Below are 18,993 nucleotides of genomic sequence, written 5' to 3'. Positions count from 1 at the left end.
AGTAGATCAATGAAACTAGAAGCTGGTTCTTTGAAAGAATTAAGGAGGTCAAAACTCACGGGCCAAACTTATCCAAAAGAAAAGAGAAAGGACCCAAATTAATAAAATTCTGAATGAAAGGGGAGAGAGTCATGACTAGCACCAAGGAAATAGAAACAGTTATTAGAAATCATTAATAACTATATGCCAATAAATTAAGCAACCTGGAAGGAATGGATGCCTTCTTGGAAATCTATAAACTACCAAGACTGAAACAGGAAGAAATTGACAACCTAAATAGACCAGTAACCAGAAACGAGATTGAAGCAGTGATCAAAAACCTCCCCAAAAAACAAGAATCCAGGGCCTGACGGATTCCCTGGGGAATTCTACCAAACATTCAAAGAAGAAGTAAAACCTATTCTCCTGAAGCTGTTTCGAAAAATAGAAACAGAAGGAATACTTCCAAACTCATTCTATGAGGCCAGCATTACCTTGTTCCCAAAACCGGGCAAAGACCCCATCAAAAAGGAGAATTACAGACCAATATCCCTAATGAATATTAATGCCAAAATTCTCAAAAAGATCCTAGCTAATAGGATCCAACAGTACATTAAAAGGTTATCCATCATGACCAGGTGGGATTCATCCCTGGCATGCAAGGGTGGTTCAACATTTGCAAATCAGTCAGTGTGATAGATCACATTAATAAGAGAAGAGACAAGAATCATATGGTCCTCTCAGTTGGTGCAGAAAAAGCATTTGACAAAATACAGCATCTTTTCCTGATTAAAACTCTGCAGAGTGTAGGGATAGAGGGTATATTCTTCAATTTCATAAAAACCATCTGTGAAAAGCCCACAGCGAATATCATTCTCAATGAGGAAGAGCTGAGAGCCTTTCCCTTAAGGTCAGGAACACGACAAGGATGCCTACTCTCTCCACTATTGCTCAACAAGTACTAGAAGTCCTAGCAACAGCAATCAGACAACAAAAAGAAATAAAAGGTATTCAAATTGGCAAAGAAGAAGACAATCTCTCTTTCTGTGCAGATGACATGATACTTTATGTGGAAAACCCAAAAGACTCTACCCCCAAATTATTAGAACTCATACAGCAATTCAGTAATGTGGCAGGATACAAAAATCAATGCACAGAAATCAGTTGCTTTCCTATACACTAACAATGTAACTGTAGAAAGAGAAATTAGGGAATCAGTTCCATTCATAATAGCATCAAAACCAAAAGATATCTTGGAATAAACCTAACCAAAGACGTAAAAGATCTATACTTTAGAAACTACAGAACACTTATGAAAGACATTGAAGAAGACACAAAAAGATGGAAAAACTTTCCATGTTCATGGATCGGAAGAATACACATAGTTAAAATGTCTGTGCTACTCAGAGCAATCTATACTTTCAACACCATCCCTATCAAAATACCAATGCCATTTTTCAAAGAGCTAGAACAAACAATCCTAAAATTTGTGTGGAACCAGAAAAGACCCCGAATCACCAAGGAAATGTTGAAAAACAAAGCTGGGGGCATCACATTGCCTGATCTCAAGCTGTACTACAAAGCTATGGTCACCAAGACAGTATGGTACTGGCACAAAAACAGACACATAGATCAGTGGAACAGAGTAGAGACTCCAGAAGTGGACCCTCAACTCTATGGTGAACTAATCTTTGACAAAGCAGGAAAAAAAATCCAACTGAAAAAAGACAGTAATAAATGGTGCTGGGAAAATTGGACAGCTATATACAGAAGAATGAAACTGGACCATTCTCTTACACCACACAGAAAGATAAACTCCAAATGGATGAAAGAGCTCCATGTGAGACAGGAATCCATCAAAATCCTAGAGGAGAACATAGGTAGTAACCTCGTTGACAGCGGCCAGAGCAACTTCTTTCATGATACATCTCCAAAGACAAGGGAAACAAAAGCAAAAATGAACTCTTGGGACTTCTTTAAGATAAAAAGCTTCTGCACAGCCATGGAAAAAGTCCACAAAACAAAGAGGCAACCCACAGAATGGGAGAAGATATATGCAAATGACCCTACAGATAAAGGGCTGGTATCCAAGATCTATAAAAAAACTTCTCAAACTCAACACCCAAAAAACAATTAAGTCAAAAAATGGGCAGAAGATATGAACAGACACTTTTCCAATGAAGACATAAGAATGGCTGACAGACACATGAAAAATCATTCAACATCATTAGCCATCAGGGAAATTCAAATCAAAACCACCTTGAGATACCACTTTACACCAGTTAGAATGGCAAAAATTGATAAGGCAAGAAACAACAAATGTTGGAGAGGATGTGGAGAAAGGGTATCCCTCTTACACTATTGGTGGGAATGCAAGTTGTTATAGCCACTTTGGAAGACGGTGTGGTGGTTCCTCAAAAAGTTAAAAATAGAGCTACCCTATGACCCAGCAATTGCACTACTGGGTATTTACCACAAAGATACAGATGTAGTGAAAAGAAGGGCCATATGCACCCCAATGTTCATAGCAACAATGTCCACAAAAGCCCAACTGTAGAAGGAGCTGAGATGCCCTTCAACAGATGAATGGTTAAAGAAGATGTGGTCCATATATACAATGGAATATTATTCAGTCATCAGAAAGGATGATTACTCAACATTTGCATCAACATGGATGGAACTGGAGGAGATTATGCTAAGTGAAATAAGTCAAGCAGAGGAAGACAGTTATCATATGGTTTCACTTATTGGTGGAACATAAGGAATAGCAGGGAGATTGGTAGGAGAAGGAAGGGGGAAATGGGATGGGGGGATACTGGGGGAAATGAACCATGAGAGACTGTGGACTCCGGGAAACAAAGTGAGGGTTTCAGAGGGGAGGGGGTTGGGGGGATGGGCTAGCCTGGTGATGGGTATTAAGGAGGGCATGTATTTCATGGAACACTGGGCGTTATATGCAAACAATGAGTCGTGGAACACTACATCAAAAACTAATGATGTACTGTATGGTGACTGACATAACATAATAAATAATAATAAATAAAAAATGTATCAAAGGGAAAATTACATAATAATCATCCTTGACCTTTATACTCTTTAAAGAAATGTTTTCAAATGTTGTTTTTTAATTCACTTACTTCTGATGAAACTCTTATCAAATTTGTTGTTGATCTATTTAGTATAAATATGCTTGTTCTTACCTAAATTATAGTACCGGCATTGTGTAACTCTTGTAGGAAGTTTCTTTTGAAGCCCATGTGGTGTGCAGGAGGACCACACGGGCCAATAGTGGTGTTCTGCTTGCCACCTCTAGTCTGCACCCTTCCACCAATAATCACTACATGCTACTGGTCATAGTAGGATAATGTACAGTGTTGACATAGCTCAGTTCAGCCCACTACTACTGCTGGAAAATGAGACTGAAGCTTGTGCTTACGATAGTCCACAGTAAATGATAGCATACAAAATACTCAATAATCTCCCCGTTTGGGGCAAATTAAATTGCCCTCTACAATGGGAGACTCACTTTTAGCACAGTAGAAGCTTATTATTTTGGCATTAAAAAGACTCCTGGATCAGCAAAATAATTAGAAAACCATTTAAAAGTAGGAAATCATTGATCCACCATCGTTATCTTAATCTCACCTTCGCTCTCTCTCAAACACACCACACACATGCATGCACTCTCTCTTTTTACTTACTTGTCCCAGATGATTTGGATGATCATTACGTTCATGAGTTTAGACTGAACTAGTCCTGCCCTTTTTTTAGTAGATTTGGATGCTAGGATCCAGAGAGATTAAGTTTGCATTGTAATTCTCTTTTCCTGGTTGATTCCTGGTCTGCCTTTTTTTTTCCCCCCTCCTCTCTCCCTGAGACATAAAGCAGCTTTAAATTTATGGAGTGCCTGGGGAAATAACAGTATGCCCAGAAATAGCAGTCACAATAAATAGAAATATTTGTTTTTATGTATTATTGCAGGTTAACTATTAGATAGTTATACTTGTGACTATCTTTGAAATTAGGCCTTTTTTTCATTCAGTTGCAGAATCATTAATCTTCTTAAAGCTTGTTTTATTTTGGTGCATGGGTAATATTGTAAACTATCCTATATGAGATAGTTTTTGTTTATTACTAGATTGACAGTAGTTTTAGTTCTTTATCTGTCTATATTTTATCAGTCTCAAGAAACATATATATTAATTTCATGTATTAGGTGGCTTTATATTTCAAGGCTATAATTTATTTAATTTTGTGATTTTTTTCCTACTCTTTATATCATCATATTTAATATTTGGTATGATAATCATCATCAGGAACGATATTAAAAGAATACCACAGAACTTGCACAGAGTTTGTATAACCCATTCAATAAGTTTTTGTTAATTTTCAGATTTATCAGAAATAATGCTTTTTAATGACTAGAACTTACAATTTTCAGTTATTTAAATTATAAATAAGTTTATTTCCTTTAGATAGAAGAACCTTTTAATTTTATTCCTCCACTGTATCCAGTATGTTAAATACATTAATATGTTCAGAAAAATCATGGCTAACATTTATTGTGCAATTACATTATGCTACATGCCTACACTAAGCACTTCACTTGAATTTATCTTGTTTAATCCTTGTAACCACACACTGTGGTAGAAACTGTTATCTTCTCCATTTTCCAAATGAAGAAACTGAGATACTGAATGGTGAATAACAGAGCAAGTAAATGGTGGAGCATATACTTAGGTTTGTCTTGCTCGAGACTTTTAGTCATGATGTTATGAAGCCTTTACTTTAAAATTTCATTAAACTGAATGTGGCAATTTAATTTTACCAGTTCAGCAAGTGTTTTGTTTCCAGAAATTACTTTAAAATTTCACCAGACATGATCAGTAGCATTTTTTCCTTAAAAGTTAAAACTACCATGTTTATATGGACTCCACCCACATGTTTGTTGTCTTTTCTCCATCTACAGACACATATTTGCATTTATACGTGAGAAATTTCCATTTTTCCTTCATAATTGACTTCTAGCTTCATTCTTTATATTCAGAGAAGATATGCATGATTTTAGTCTTTTTATATATTGAGAGTTGTTTTCTGACCTAACACATGGTCTGTCCTGGCGCATGTTCCTGTTGTCAGGTACAGTGTGTTATATATGTCTGTTAGGTCTAGTTGGTTTACATTGTTATTCAAGTTCTCTATTACCTTATTGATCTTCTGTCTGGATGTTCTGTCCATTAGTGAAAATGGTGGATTGAAGTCTTCAACAATTATTGTAGAACTGTCTGTTTCTCTCTTCAATTCTGTTAATATTTGTTTCATATATTTTCATGTTGTCTTGTTTGGTGCACAAATGTTTATAATGATCTTCTTGATTAATTGACCCTTTTTTCAATATATAATGTCCTTCTTTGTCTCTTGTAACAGTTGTTGATAAAGTCCATTTTGTCTAATACCAGTATAGCCACATATCTCTTTTTTGACTACTTTTTGCATAGAATATCTTTTTCTACCTTTTGACTTTCAATCTGTTGTGTCTTTGAATCTGAAGATTTAGATCTTGTGGACAACATATAGTTGTATAATTTTTTTTAATCCATTCTGGTGATCTCTGCCTTTGATTGGAAACTTTAATACAGTTACTTTTAAAGTCACTGCTGATGAAACAGTACGTACTTCTGCTATTTTCCTATTGTGTTCTGTATGTTTTGTACCCTTCTTCCCCCCTCCTTCCCTCCATTACTGCTTTTTCTTGTGTTTATTTATTTGTTTTTGTAGTGATCATCTTGAATGCCTTCACATTCCTTTTGTGTAATATTTTTTAGATATGGTCTCTGTAGTTATAAGAATTACATTTAACATCTTAAATTCATAACAATACTTCAAGTTGATACCAAAACTTCATAATGTACAAAATATCTGCCCTTCTTTAGCTCTGTCCTTCTTTCCTTTTTTATGTTTTTAAAAAATTTTAATTCCACTGTAGTTAACATACAGTGTTATATTCCTTTCAGCTGTACAATATAATGATTCAGGAATTCCATGTATTTCACTGCTCAAGATAAATGTAATCTTAATCCCCTTCACCTATTTCACCCATCCTTCCACCCACCTCTCCTCTGGTAACCATCAGTTTGTTCTCTGTAGTTAATAGTCTGTTTCTTGGTTTCTCTCTCTCTCTCTGTTTTTTGACCCTTCCCTGTTTGTGTTGTTTCTTAGATTCCACATATGTGTAAATCATATGGTATTTGTCTCTCTCTGGCTTTATGCTTAGCTTTATACTCTGTAGCTCCAAGTATGTTGTTGCAGATGGCAAGATTTCATTCCTTTCTATGGCTGAATAATATTCCATTGTGAGTGCATGTGTATGTGTATAATATACACACACACACACATACCCAACATAGTCTTTATCCATTAGTCTATTGATGGACACTTAGGTGGCTTCCATGAGTTGGCTGTAGTAAATGATGCTGCAATAAACATAGGGGTGCATGTATCCTTTTGAATTAGTGTTTTTGTATTCTTTGGGTAAATATCCAGTAGTGGAATTATTGCATCATATGGTAATTCTGTGTTTAATTTTTTGAATAACCTCTTTACTGTTTTCCACAGTGCCTACATCAGTTTGTATTCCCACCAACAGTGCATGAGGGTTCCTTTTTCTCTGTATCTTTGTCAATACTTGTTTCTTGTGGTTTTGATTTTAGCTATTCTGACAGATGTGAGGTACTATCTCACTATGGTTTTGACCTGCTTTTCTCTGATGATGAGTGTTGTTGGACATCGTTTAATGTGTCTGTTGGCCATCTGTACATCTTCTTGGAGAAATGTCTGTTCATGTCTTCTGCCCATTTTTAAATTGGATTATCTGTTTTTTGGGTGTTGAGTTTTATAAGTTATTCATATATTTTGTATACTAACCCTTTATTGGATAGGTCATTTGCAAATATCTTCTCCCATTTAGTAGGTTTCTTTTAGTTTTGTTGGTTGTTTTATTTGCTGTGCAGAAGCTGTTTATTTTTATATAGTCCCAGTAGTTTATTTTTGCATATGTCTCCCTTGCCTCAGGAAACATGTCTAGAATGTGTTATAGTCAATTACTGCCTGTGTTCTCTTCTAGGATTTTAATGGTTTCCTTTCTCACATTTAAGTCTTTAATCCATTTTGAATTTATTTTTGTCTATGGTATAAGAAAAGTGGTCCAGTTTCATTTTTTTTCATGTTGCTGTCCAGTGTTCCTAACACCATTTATTGAAAAGACTATCTTTTTTCCATTGAATATTCTTTCCTGCTTTGCTCAGATTAACTGACTATATAATGGCGGGGAATATTTCTGCACCCTCTTTTCTGTTCCATTGATCTGTGTGCCAGTACCATACTGTTTCGATTACTTCAGTTTTGTAATATAACCGTGAAGTCTGGAATTGTGATACCTCCAGTTTTGTTTTTCTATTTCAAAATTACTTTGGCTATTTGGGGTCTTTGTGGTTCCATATACATTTTAGGATTGCTTGTTCTAGATCTGTGAAAAATGGTGTTGTTATTTTGATAGGGATTGTATTAGATGTGAAGATTGCTTTGGGTAGTATGGACATTTTAACAATGTTCTTTCAATCCATGAACATGGAAGGTCTTTCCATTTTTTGTGTCATTTTCAATTTCTTTCATCAGTGTTCCATAGTTTCCAGGGTACAGGTCTTTCACCTCTTCGGTTCAGTTTATTCCTAGAGATTTTATTCTTTTTGGTGTAATTCTAAATGGGATTGTTTTCTTAATTTCTCTTCCTGCTGCTTTATTATTAGTGTATAGAAGTGCAACAGGGCTGCCTGGGTGGCTCAGTCATTAAGCGTCTGCCTTTGGCCCAGGGCGTGATCCCAGGGTCCTGGGATCGAGCCCTGCATCAGGCTCCCTGCTCAGCTGAGAAGCCTGCTTCTTCCTCTCTCGCTCCCCCTGCTTGTGTCCCTCTCTTGCTGGCTGTCTCTCTCCGTCAAATAAATAAGTAAAAAAAAAAAAATTAAAAAAAAAAAGTGCAACAGATTTCTGTACATTGATTTTTTTATCCTGCAACTTTACTGAATTCATCTATCAGTTCTAGCAAGTTTTTTGGTGGAATCTTTAGGGTTTTCTATATATAGTATGTCATCTGAAATGTGAAAGTTTTACTTTTTTCCTTATCAGTTTGTATGCCTTCTATTTCTTTGTTTTGTCTGATTGCTGTGGCTAGGTCCTTCAGTACTATATTGAATAAAAGTGGTGAGAATGGACATTCTAGTCTTATTCCTCACCTTAGGAGAAAAGCTCTGTTTTTCACCATTGAGTCTGATGTTCGCTGTGAGTTTTTATATATATATGGCTTTTATTATGTTGTGGTATGTTTCCTCTAAACCTGCTTTGTTGAGGGTTTGTATCATGTATGGATGTTGTACTTTGTCAAATGCTTTTTCTCCATCTACTGAAACGATCATATGGTTTTTATCCTTTCTCTTACTGATGTGATGTTGTTGAGGAAAATAAAAATCAGACTGGCGAGAGATCAAGTGACACTTGGAGAAGTAGGAGAATTCAGGTTTACTTTATGCCAGCAGCCCCAGATAAGCTCGCACTCGAAATTCTGGGCCCTAGGCAGTGGGGTTATAGAGCTTTTTCTAGAGGAGTACAGGGGGTCAGGTTACAAGGCTGTGCTGACTGCTGCTAGGTGGTTTTAAACTGGGGAGTAGGGGGTTGCTTTAGGTGGGAACAGAGGTCATGCAGGGAGCTTGTGGCTGGAAGCCTGCTTACAGAAGCAGAAAAGGCTGGTTTTCTTTTGCTCCCAGTGGGGCTTCTAGTTCTCTCTAGCTATTAGGTACTTCCCATCTTTTGGAGCCCCCTGGCCTGGGCCTGCTCTGGGTAAGTTTCCTCTTCAGTGTATCCCATTGATTTGCACATATTGATATACCTTTGCATCCCAGGAATAAATCCCACTTGATTTTGGTGGATTCTTTTATTAATGTATTGTTGGGTTCAGTTTGCTAATATTTTGTTGAAGATTTTTTCATCTGTATTCATTAGAGGTGTTGGCCTGTAGTTCTTTTTGTTGTATCTTTGTCTGCTTTTGGTATCAGGGTAATGCTGGCCTCATAGAACGAACTTGGCAGCTTTCTTTCTTCTTCTACTTTTTGGAAAAATTTGAGACAAAGAGGTACTAACTCTTCTTTAAATGTTTGGTAGAATTCACTTTTGAAGCCGTCTGGTCCTGGACATCTTGTTTGTTGAGAGATGTTTGATTACTGATTCAGTTTCATTGGCGATAATCTATCTGTTCAATTTTTTAAATTTTTTCCTGCTTCAGTTTTGGTAAGTTATATGTTTTTAGGAATTTTCCCATTTCTTCTAGGTTTTCCAGTTTGTTGGCATATAGTTTTTCACAATATTCTCTTATAATCCTTTGTATTTTTTGTGGTGTCAGTTGTTATTCCTCCTCTTTCATTTCTGGTTTTGTTTATTTGAGTCCTATCTTTTTTCGTGTGTTTTTTTCTTTGTTGGTTTGTTTGTTTTGTTTTTTTTTTTTGATGAGTATAGCTAGAGGTTTATCAATTTTGCAAATCTTTTCAAAGAACCACCTCCTGGTTTTATTGATCTCTATTTTTTAGTGTCTATATCATTTATTTATGCTCTAATGCTTATTACTTCCTTCCTTCTGCTGGATTTGGATTTTGTTCTTTTTCCACCTCCTTTAGCTGCAAGCTTAGGCTGTTTATTTGAGGTTTTTCTTACTTCTTGAGGTAGGCCTGTATTGCTATAAACTTCCTTAGTAGAACCACTTTGGTGCATTCCAGGGATTTTGGTTTTTTGTGCTTTTTTTTCATCTGTCTCCATGTATTTTTTGATCTCTTTGATTTCTCAGTTAACCCATTCATTGTTCATTAGCATGTTACTTAACCTTCATGTATTTGTGCTCTTTCCAGATTTTTCTGGTGCTTGATTTCTACTTTCTTAGCGTTATTGTCAGAAAAGTTGTATGGTATCACTTCAGTCTTTTTGAAATTGCTGAGATTTGTTTTCTGACCAAATATGTGATCTATTCTGGAGAATGTTCCATGTGCACTTGAAAAAAAATGTGTATCCTGCTTTTTTTGTGTTGGAATTTTCTGAATATATATATTAAATCCATCTGGTCCAGTTTGTCATTCAAAACCACTGCTTCCCTGTTGATTTTCTGTTTGGATGATCTGTCCATTGATGTAAGTGTGGTGTTAAAATCCCCTATCGTATTATTATTGATTAGTTCTTTTATATTTTTTATTAACTGTTTGGTGCATTTGGGAGCTTCCATGTTGGGTGTATAAATATTTATTTTATAATTGTTATGTCTTCTTGTTGGATTGTCCCCTTAATGATTATATAGTGTCCTTCATTCTCTCTTGTTAGTCTTTCTTTCAAAGTTAGTTTTGTCCACTATAAGTATTTCTACTCCAGCATTCTTTTACATCCTTTGTGCGTGTGTGTGTGTGTGTGTGTGTGTGTGTATCTCCTCTGTTCTTTTCTTGCTTTCTTCTGTCATCATAAGTTTGCTTTCTTTAGTGATATACCTGGATTCCTTTCTTGCATATATATGGCTGGTTTTTGATTTGTAGGTGCTATTGTGTTCGTATGTAACATTTTCTGCATATAGCAGTCTATATTAAGTTGAAGGTTGCTTAAGTTTCAACCTATTCTTTACTCCTTTCCCTTCATGTTTTAGGTATATAGTGTCATACTTTGCATCCTTTTATTTTGTGAATCCCTTGACTGATTTTTACAGCTGTACTTTTTTTTTTTTTTTTACTGTTTTTGTGCTTTCTGCTTTTCTTACCCTCACTTGTGGTCTTTCCTTTCTACTCAGAGTCCCCATTAACATTTCTTGTAGGGCTGGTTTAGTGGTCATGAACTCCTACAGCTTTTGTTTGTCTGGGGAACTCTCTGCCTCTCATTCTATTCTGAACAATAGCCTTGCTGGATAGAATACTCGGCTGCAGATTTTTCTTTTCAGCCCTTTGAATATATCATGCCACTCTCTTCTGGCCTACAAAGTTTCTATTGAAAAATCCACTGATATCCTTATGGGGTTTTCCTTTTATGTAACTTTTTCTTTTCTCTTGCTGCTTTTAAAATTCTTCCTTTATCACTGCTTTTTGCCATTTTAATTAATATGTGTCTTGATGTGGCCTTCTTTTGATTGATTTTGTTGGGGGATCTCTGTGCATCCTGGATCTGAATTTGTTTCCTTCACTAGATTCAGGAAGTTTTCAGCTATTATTTCTTCAAATAAATTTTCTGCCCCCTTTTCTCTCTCTTCTTCTTCTGGGATCCCTGTAATGTGAATGTTAGTATGCTTGATGGTGTCATTGAATTCCCTAATTCTATTTTCATTTTTTAAATTATTTTTCTTTCTCCTTTTCAGCTTGATTGCTTCTTGTTACTCTGTCCTCCAGGTCACTGATCCATTCTTCTGCTTCCTTCAGTCTACCATTTATTTCATCTAGTGTATTTTTAATTTCAGTTATTAGTTCTTCATCCCTATTGATTCTTTTTAAATCATCTCTTTGTTAAGGGTCTCACTGATGTCCTCCACTATTTTCAAATGTCAGTGAGTTTCTTTATGATTATTACTTTAAATTCCTTATCTGGCATATTATCTCTGTTTCATGTAGGTCTCTTGCTGTGATTTTTGTCATGGTCTTTCATTTGGGACTTATTCCTCTGTCTCCTCATTTTGTCTAACTATTTCTGTCTGTTTCTCTGTGTTGGGAAAGTCAGCTATGTCTCTTGCTTTTGAAGTTGTGGGTGGGGCACATACTTTTAACAAGATGGTGCTGGTCCTCTTCTTCCGCAAGGGACACACAACATCTGTGGAGACTGGGACTGGCCAGGGACACTCTTCAGTGTGTGTGCAGGCGAGTGGTGCATCTTTAACAAGGTGCTGTTTTTTTCCATCAGAGGTGACCATCACCGCCTCAAGGACCAAGGCCCTACAAAGTGTGTGTGGGGAGACGTGGTGTTGGCAAGACTTTTGCAGGTCTTGTGGAGGAGGGGACCTGAAGCACCAGGACTGAGGCAGGTTCAGCTGGAGGGGGCAGGGCGTGGTATAGGCAGCTAGGTAGTGAAGAAAGGCACTGCACTAGTTTCTGAAGGTGGCCCTATGTTTATGCTGGTTGGTGGAGGAGAGAAATGGTACTTACCTGCTTCTTTGCTCCTGAAGATGTCCCTCAGTGGGCTCTGAGATTAATAAATAACTCTCCCTCCCATATGCCACGGGTATTTTTCAAACTGCTCATTCTATACTGTTTTTCTGCTGACTGTTTCTCGTGCTCTCTCTTTAAGGGCAAGGACTCAGTTTCCTATCACCCTCCTGGCTCTCCCAGAACTGAGCCTGCTGATTTTTAAAGTGTCAGGCTTTATATCCTGCTGGTTAGAAGAACTAATGAAATTTGGCCCCTCTGGTTTTCAAAGCAAGTATTAGGGGATTCGTCTTTCTCTTGCATCTCCCCAATATGGTATTCTGTTTCTCCCGCCTTATTGTGCCCATGGCTCCCTCCCTTTAGTGGCCAGACCCTTGAGGTTTAGCTCCTTACAATGTCTCTGCTCTTTCTACCCTTTGATGTGGCCTGTTCTCTACATTTAGTTGTGAAGTTTATTCTACCAGTCTTAGAGTTAATTGCACTTAATTGAGTTAATTGCACTGATGTGAGTGCTATGTAGTTGTATCCATGGGACAAGGGGAGCTTATGGTCCTCCTACTCTAATATCTTCCCTGGAAATGTTCTTCCTCCCTTTTTATGTTGTGTTACAAGTTACATTTTTATACATTGTTGCTCTGTAGCATAGATTTATAATTATTTTTTATGCATTTGTGTTTTATATCTTGTAGGAAATAAAGTTTGGCAATACAGACCTTAAATGCAGTAATACTGGTTTTGTATATACTAATGTATTTACCTTTATCAGAGATCTTTTTCTTCCCACAGCGTTGAGTTACTGTCTGGTGTCCTTTCAACCTGAAGGATTACCATTAACTTTTCTTTTATAGTATGTGTAGTGGTATCAGACTCTCTGCTGTTGTGTTTCTGGAAATGTCTTAACTCTTCTCATTCTTTTTTTCCCCCCTTAAGTAGGCTCCATGCTCAGCATGGAACCCAACATGAGTCTCAAAACTTACAACCCTGAGACTGACACCTGTTCTAAGATCAAGAGTCAGACTTAACTGACTGAGCCACCCAGACCCCACTTGTCTGTTTTGCTAGATACAAAATTTTTGGTTGACAGTCTTTTTCTCTAAGTATTATATATATATGTCATCCCACTATCATTTGGCTGTATATGTTTTGTGATAAGACATCATCTGTTAATCTTACTGAGAAATCTGTGATGTGACATATATTCTGTTGCTTCTTTGAAGATTCTCTCCTTGTCTTTCAACAGTTTGCTTATTGTGTATCTTTATGTAAGTGTCTCTGTTAATTATACCAAGAGTTCTTTGAGCCTCTTAGATTTGTAAATTTTTGTCTTTCATCAAACTTGGGAAGGTTTTGGCCATTATTTCTTCATATATACTTTCTGCCCCTTTCTCTTTAACTTCTCAGGCTCTCACAATGCATGTTGATTCATTTGATGTTGTCACACAGGTCTTTTAGGTTTTGATCACTTTTCTTCATCGTTTTTCCTTTTGCTTCTCAGACTCCATAATTTTAATTGTCCTGTCTTTAGATTTGTTATTTCTTTCTTCCGCCTGCTCACACCTGTTTTTGAACCACTCTTAGTGAATTTTTCATTTCAGGTATTGTATTTTTCAGCCCCCAAAATTGTTCCTTTTATGATTTCTACCTCTTTATTGATAATCTCATTTTGTTTATTCGTTCATTTATAAGATTTCCTTTCTTTTTTTGGTCCATGTTTTCTTTTTGCTCTTTAAACATCCTTAAGACAGTTATGTCAAAATCTTTGTAGGTAAATCCAATATCTAGATTTCTCAAGGATAGTTTTTATCAATTTGTTCTATTTTTTTTTTTTTTTTGATAAGCCTTCCTGTTTTTTATTATATGCTTTGTGATTTTCTTTTTTGTTGTTGACAACTGAGAATTTAAGTATTATAATTTGGTAACTCTTGAAATTTAGTTTCTCCTAATATTTGCTATTTTCTGTATTCTTAAGTTTTTTCAGTCCATTCTTTCCCAATCTATTTTTTTTATTTTTGCCAAGATTTATTCTTTGGCATATGAAATCACTGAAATCTTTATTTCTTAGACTATGTTCAGCTAGGGTTTTGACACATATTTCTTTGAGAGCCAGGAGCTAAAAAAAAGAACAAGAACCAAACAAAAAACCAAAACCTCTCCTGTTTGCCGATTGGTCCTTCATCATTTAGCCAGGCTTGCAGTCATCTTAGTGATCAGCTTCAGGTGGAAGGTTTTGGTCTTCTGCTTGCACTGGACATGTACATTTTCCTATATACATGGGTGCTTTTGAAAGTCCTAGTTTTCCAAGGAAACTCTCACTAATTCTTGCTCCCAGGCCTTAGATGGTCTTTTTAATGTTTCAGTTGTAACCTTTGCCCCATGTATCTGCTTGTTCTTAATTCAGCTTGCAGTATGTTCAAGAGCAATTCCCACCACTCTTTTTGAGTTAGACAAAAAAGAGATGAATGTTCTATGTCAGTCCTTCAGGTAGCTCCTAAACAAGTTAGAACACAGTTACATAATGTTTTGCAAATATGGTCTGCTCAGCTCCCTCCAGAACCAAGTACTGGTCTCCCACACTGGGAACTGCATCCCTCTTCAAGACTGTTGCTGTACCAAGGAGGGAGTAGGGCAAGGGCAAGTAACAATGCCACAAAGGCTTTCAAGAGTCTCTTTCTTCATTCATTGTTCATTTGGTTTTTATATATCTTGGATTGTTTTCCAGAGTCATTGCAAAGTTGTTTCTGGCAGTTATTGCTTGTTTTTTAGTGTTTCTCTGGGAGGATGAGAGCTTGGACTTGTATGTTCTGCCACTCCACTGATATCACTCTGCTTTCTTTTTGAAAATTATTCTATTAATGATTTAATAGGGATAACAAAAATATTATCTTCTTAAAATTATCTGCTCGAAATACTATTTATTTAAAAGTTTCTATGTATTTGTTTTTTACATCTGATTTTATATTATCTAAAATAATAATTTTGACCCCTTGCCTTGGCCCTGAGAGGCTGGATGGGCAGTTTGTTTGCAGTGGCTCTAATCCGGGCAGTGATTCCTCCTCCTCCTCACCCCAACACTGGTGGTGATCCAAATAAGTGGCCATGGCCATGTCCCTTGGTGAAACTGTGGGTAGACTGTGCCTGAGCCTGGCATCTGTTCGGCTTGCATGGAGGATGTGGATGCTGTGGAGCCCACTCACCTGCTCCCTGTATGTGAACAGGCAAGCAGGAGGAAGAACCACCAGTAGTAGGTGTACAACAGAGAGAAATATGAATCACTCTAGGCTCTCTTTGTTCAGAGTTACCATAATCAAGCCACACAGATGTTCTTAACAGCATTGAGAAATTGGACTGGCTATTTGTCCAATTATGTCACTCTTTTGTGTCATCTGGTTTTAGCCTGTTTATGTCTAGAATATCTATCAGTGAGCTGCTAGGAAGAGGTTCAGTGTTTGCATTTTCACCAGATGAGTTTCAGAGACTGACTGCTAAAAATTAATCCACATTGGAAAGCCCATAGATTTAGGTGCTAGAGATGGAGAAGTCAGAAAAATCATGAACTCTCATTTTGAAGAAATATATGCCACTGAGCTCCCTGAAACTATGATATGGCAGCTTCAGAAGAAGAAATACAGGGGCGCCTGGGTGGCACAGCGGTTAAGCGCCTGCCTTCGGCTCAGGGCGTGATCCCCGCGTTATGGGATCGAGCCCCACATCAGGCTCCTCCGCTGTGAGCCTGCTTCTTCCTCTCCCACTCCCCCTGCTTGTGTTCCCTCTCTCGCTGGCTGTCTCTATCTCTGTCAAATAATAAAATAAAAAAATCTTTAAAAAAAAAAAAAAAGAAGAAGAAATACAAAGCGCTTGGTATAACTGATTAGCAGAATACAGGGTTCCAGTATGATGTCAGTTGCTTAAATTTGCCAGACAGCTGTGTTCAGCCCCTAACTGTGTTAAAAGATAAGAGAAATGTCTTGGAGCCAACTGGAGGCCGGGTCATCCTTGCTCTGGTTTTACCCTTTCATCCCTATGTGGAAAATGTAGGTGGCAAGTGGGAGAAACCATCAGAAATTTTAGAAATCAAGGGATAAAATTGGGAAGAACAAGTCAATAGCCTGCCTCAAGTTTTCAGAAAAACTGGTTTTGTTACCAAAGCTTTCACCAGACTGCCATACCTGTGTGAAGGTGATGCATATGACTACTACTCTCTAGATAATGCTTTGTTTTTAAACCAGTATAAACACTTGGAGGCCCAAGTCTTCAGAGCCCACCCCAAAAATATATACTCCAGAAGAGGATCTGTGTTTGTGATTATGTGAAGGGAGGACCTTTGGGGACTGCCATTGTAAATATCATGTAGTGATTTAAACAGCCAAAGTACTAATTATTTCTTTGTAGTGTGTAAAAGGAGTGTTTTTAAAAAACAAAACCCAACTCTTTAAGGATTTTTATCAACTCTTTACTCCGTAACATAGGTCACATTCCAATTATGGAAGATTTTTTTTATACTAAATTGCAGTAAGGACTCATTCCCAGTCAAAGCTATAGTCACAGCTTCACATGGAACCAATAAATATGGATTGTTCTTAATAAAAGGAAGACTGGCAATAAAGCTGTCCATTCACTTGCAAATATTTGGTTATAAGGTAGAGCCACTGACACTCTTTCATGTTTAGAAATTCTTTTTGTCGTTATTCAAAAAATGTTTTTAATTATGCTAATAAACATTTTTGGAGATAAAAATATAATAAGTTCTAAATATTATGTAGAGAATTACATATGGCCATCAAATCATTAGAATGTAGATAATAATAATAGAGAAAATGGAATATTATTGAATAGACAATTTTTTTGTGTTTACTTGAGCACTGGGTCTTAGACCTAATGGGTGGTCCTGGATTTTTATCATAAATAAATTAGCCTAGAGAGACTGTTGTCTCTCTGTTGAGATAATGTCCTTAGTGGCTACTGTCTTCATAGACATTGCTGAGTCATTATACTTTGCCTTACTGTATGTCAGCACATGAATATACTTAATTCATTGATTTTTTTGAATCATTTTCTTTGAATGGGATTTTAAATTTAATAAAAAACATTTCAGTAGTAATGTTCATTTAAAAGAAAGAAAAGGTTTCAGGTCTCTACACTATTTATGGCATATTATCCTATCACAACTAAATGCGGCTATCCATAGTCTTGTTTTCAACTTAGTTTAAAGCAAATCTTTTTTCTCCTCTTACTATTAAATATTCATTGCACACACTTTGTGACATTTCTCTAGCAATTTAGAGATAAACCTTGTTTTTTAAATTATGTAATACTTTTTGGAATTCATACCTAGTATAATGTGATCGTCTAAAACTTGATGTTGTTTAGATGTAAACTGAGGGCCCAATTAATTAGACATGTTTGTTTATAGCATTATTCTAGTTGTTTTTAACCTAACCTAGTTTAAAATCTCTGGTGCTACCTTCATGAAGGAGATGTTTGTACATAAAAAGCACTATAGAAATCTATTGTAAATCTTCATTTAGCATTATTTTCAACAGTACATAGATATTATAAATGCCTTTAGCTAAACATCACTGCAGTAAAAGTTAAACAAGAATCTGGAATTTAATTTATGTTGTTTTGAGATTTAAGTCACCATTATACGTATTATTTGCTTAATAAGTTACATACATGTATGTTAGAAATTACTAATGGAAAATATATGCTCTTTCTATCATTTAAAATAATTTGGATACAAGGGTATTTTTTTTTCAAATTAGTCAACTTATTTTAATTGTGAGTGCTAGGAATTCATTTTACAGAGTTATTTATCAATGAGAAATTAATCTGTTCCGTAAATTTCACATTGTAATTGTCACAAATAATTGATGAACTATTCCTGTAAATATATGTTGGACAATATACATACACATAGCAACATATATAATATGTATGTAATTTATGTATTTATTAAAATTTCCTCAATAAATATATCTAGATTATTTTATTGGTTGATTTACATTAGATATTGAAATACTTTTAAATTACAATTGTATTTTAAAAATTTACTCTATTTAAGTTACTTTTCAAGTGAGTAAAAGGTAATCTGTTATCTTAAAACACAATTTATTTGTGCTGTCCTTTATTTATTTAAAGGTCTTTGTGCAAGATTACTGTAATAACGTACTTATGCGTGCGCGCATGCGTGCGCGCGCGCGTGTGTGTGTGTGTGTGTGTGTGTGTGTGTGTGTGAGAGAGAGAGAGAGAGAGGTGAAGAGGGAGAGAGAGATCTGAAAACAACCTGTACATCCTTGTTACAGTTATGGCTACCTGACAACTTAGTACAAGAATCAGAACAGCAACTAAAAACATCATATTAAACTCTCTTGCACCCTCTGTTGTTATTTTGGGGGAACACTACACATACCTTCCCATGATTGTATTGGCATTAGACTTATTAACATCCCTGATAAAATTAATACTTAGTTTATTACACTTACTCCAAATTAGATTCCTAGTAAAGGAGGATTTATTTATAATTTCTGGTGATGTTTCCTTCTATTATAAATATGTTTTTATTGTATAACACCTTAAATCAAAGAGGAGCCTCTCTGTCTTTGATTTCTCCTAGTTACCAGTTCCAAGCCCCTCCAAATGTTTCACACAAATGAAAATCTCTGCAGGATATACACACTGTATATACAATTTTCCAGAATTACAAATTCTGCCTGTTCTTTTGTAAATCTTTCAGTTGTCAGACAATTTCCTTCCAAAATAAGAATCTGGAATCGTCCATACTAAAATTAAGAATTTATAACTGTAAGGAACAGAT

General features: G+C 36.1%; 1 protein-coding gene and 1 pseudogene across 9 annotated transcripts in view; both read left to right on the top strand.

Moving 5' to 3' along the window:
• TBC1D5 (TBC1 domain family member 5) overlaps nt 1–18,993 on the top strand; it is a 560,456-nt gene that overhangs the window by 277,912 nt on the left and 263,551 nt on the right. The window lies entirely within an intron of this gene.
• LOC113253899 (protein-L-histidine N-pros-methyltransferase-like) lies at nt 14,211–17,446 on the top strand (annotated as a pseudogene).

Source organism: Ursus arctos, unplaced genomic scaffold (genome assembly GCF_023065955.2).
Source record: "Ursus arctos isolate Adak ecotype North America unplaced genomic scaffold, UrsArc2.0 scaffold_20, whole genome shotgun sequence".
NCBI lineage: Eukaryota > Metazoa > Chordata > Mammalia > Carnivora > Ursidae > Ursus > Ursus arctos.
Note: the sequence above shows the minus strand (reverse complement) of the source record. Positions and strands in the feature narration are given on the sequence as shown.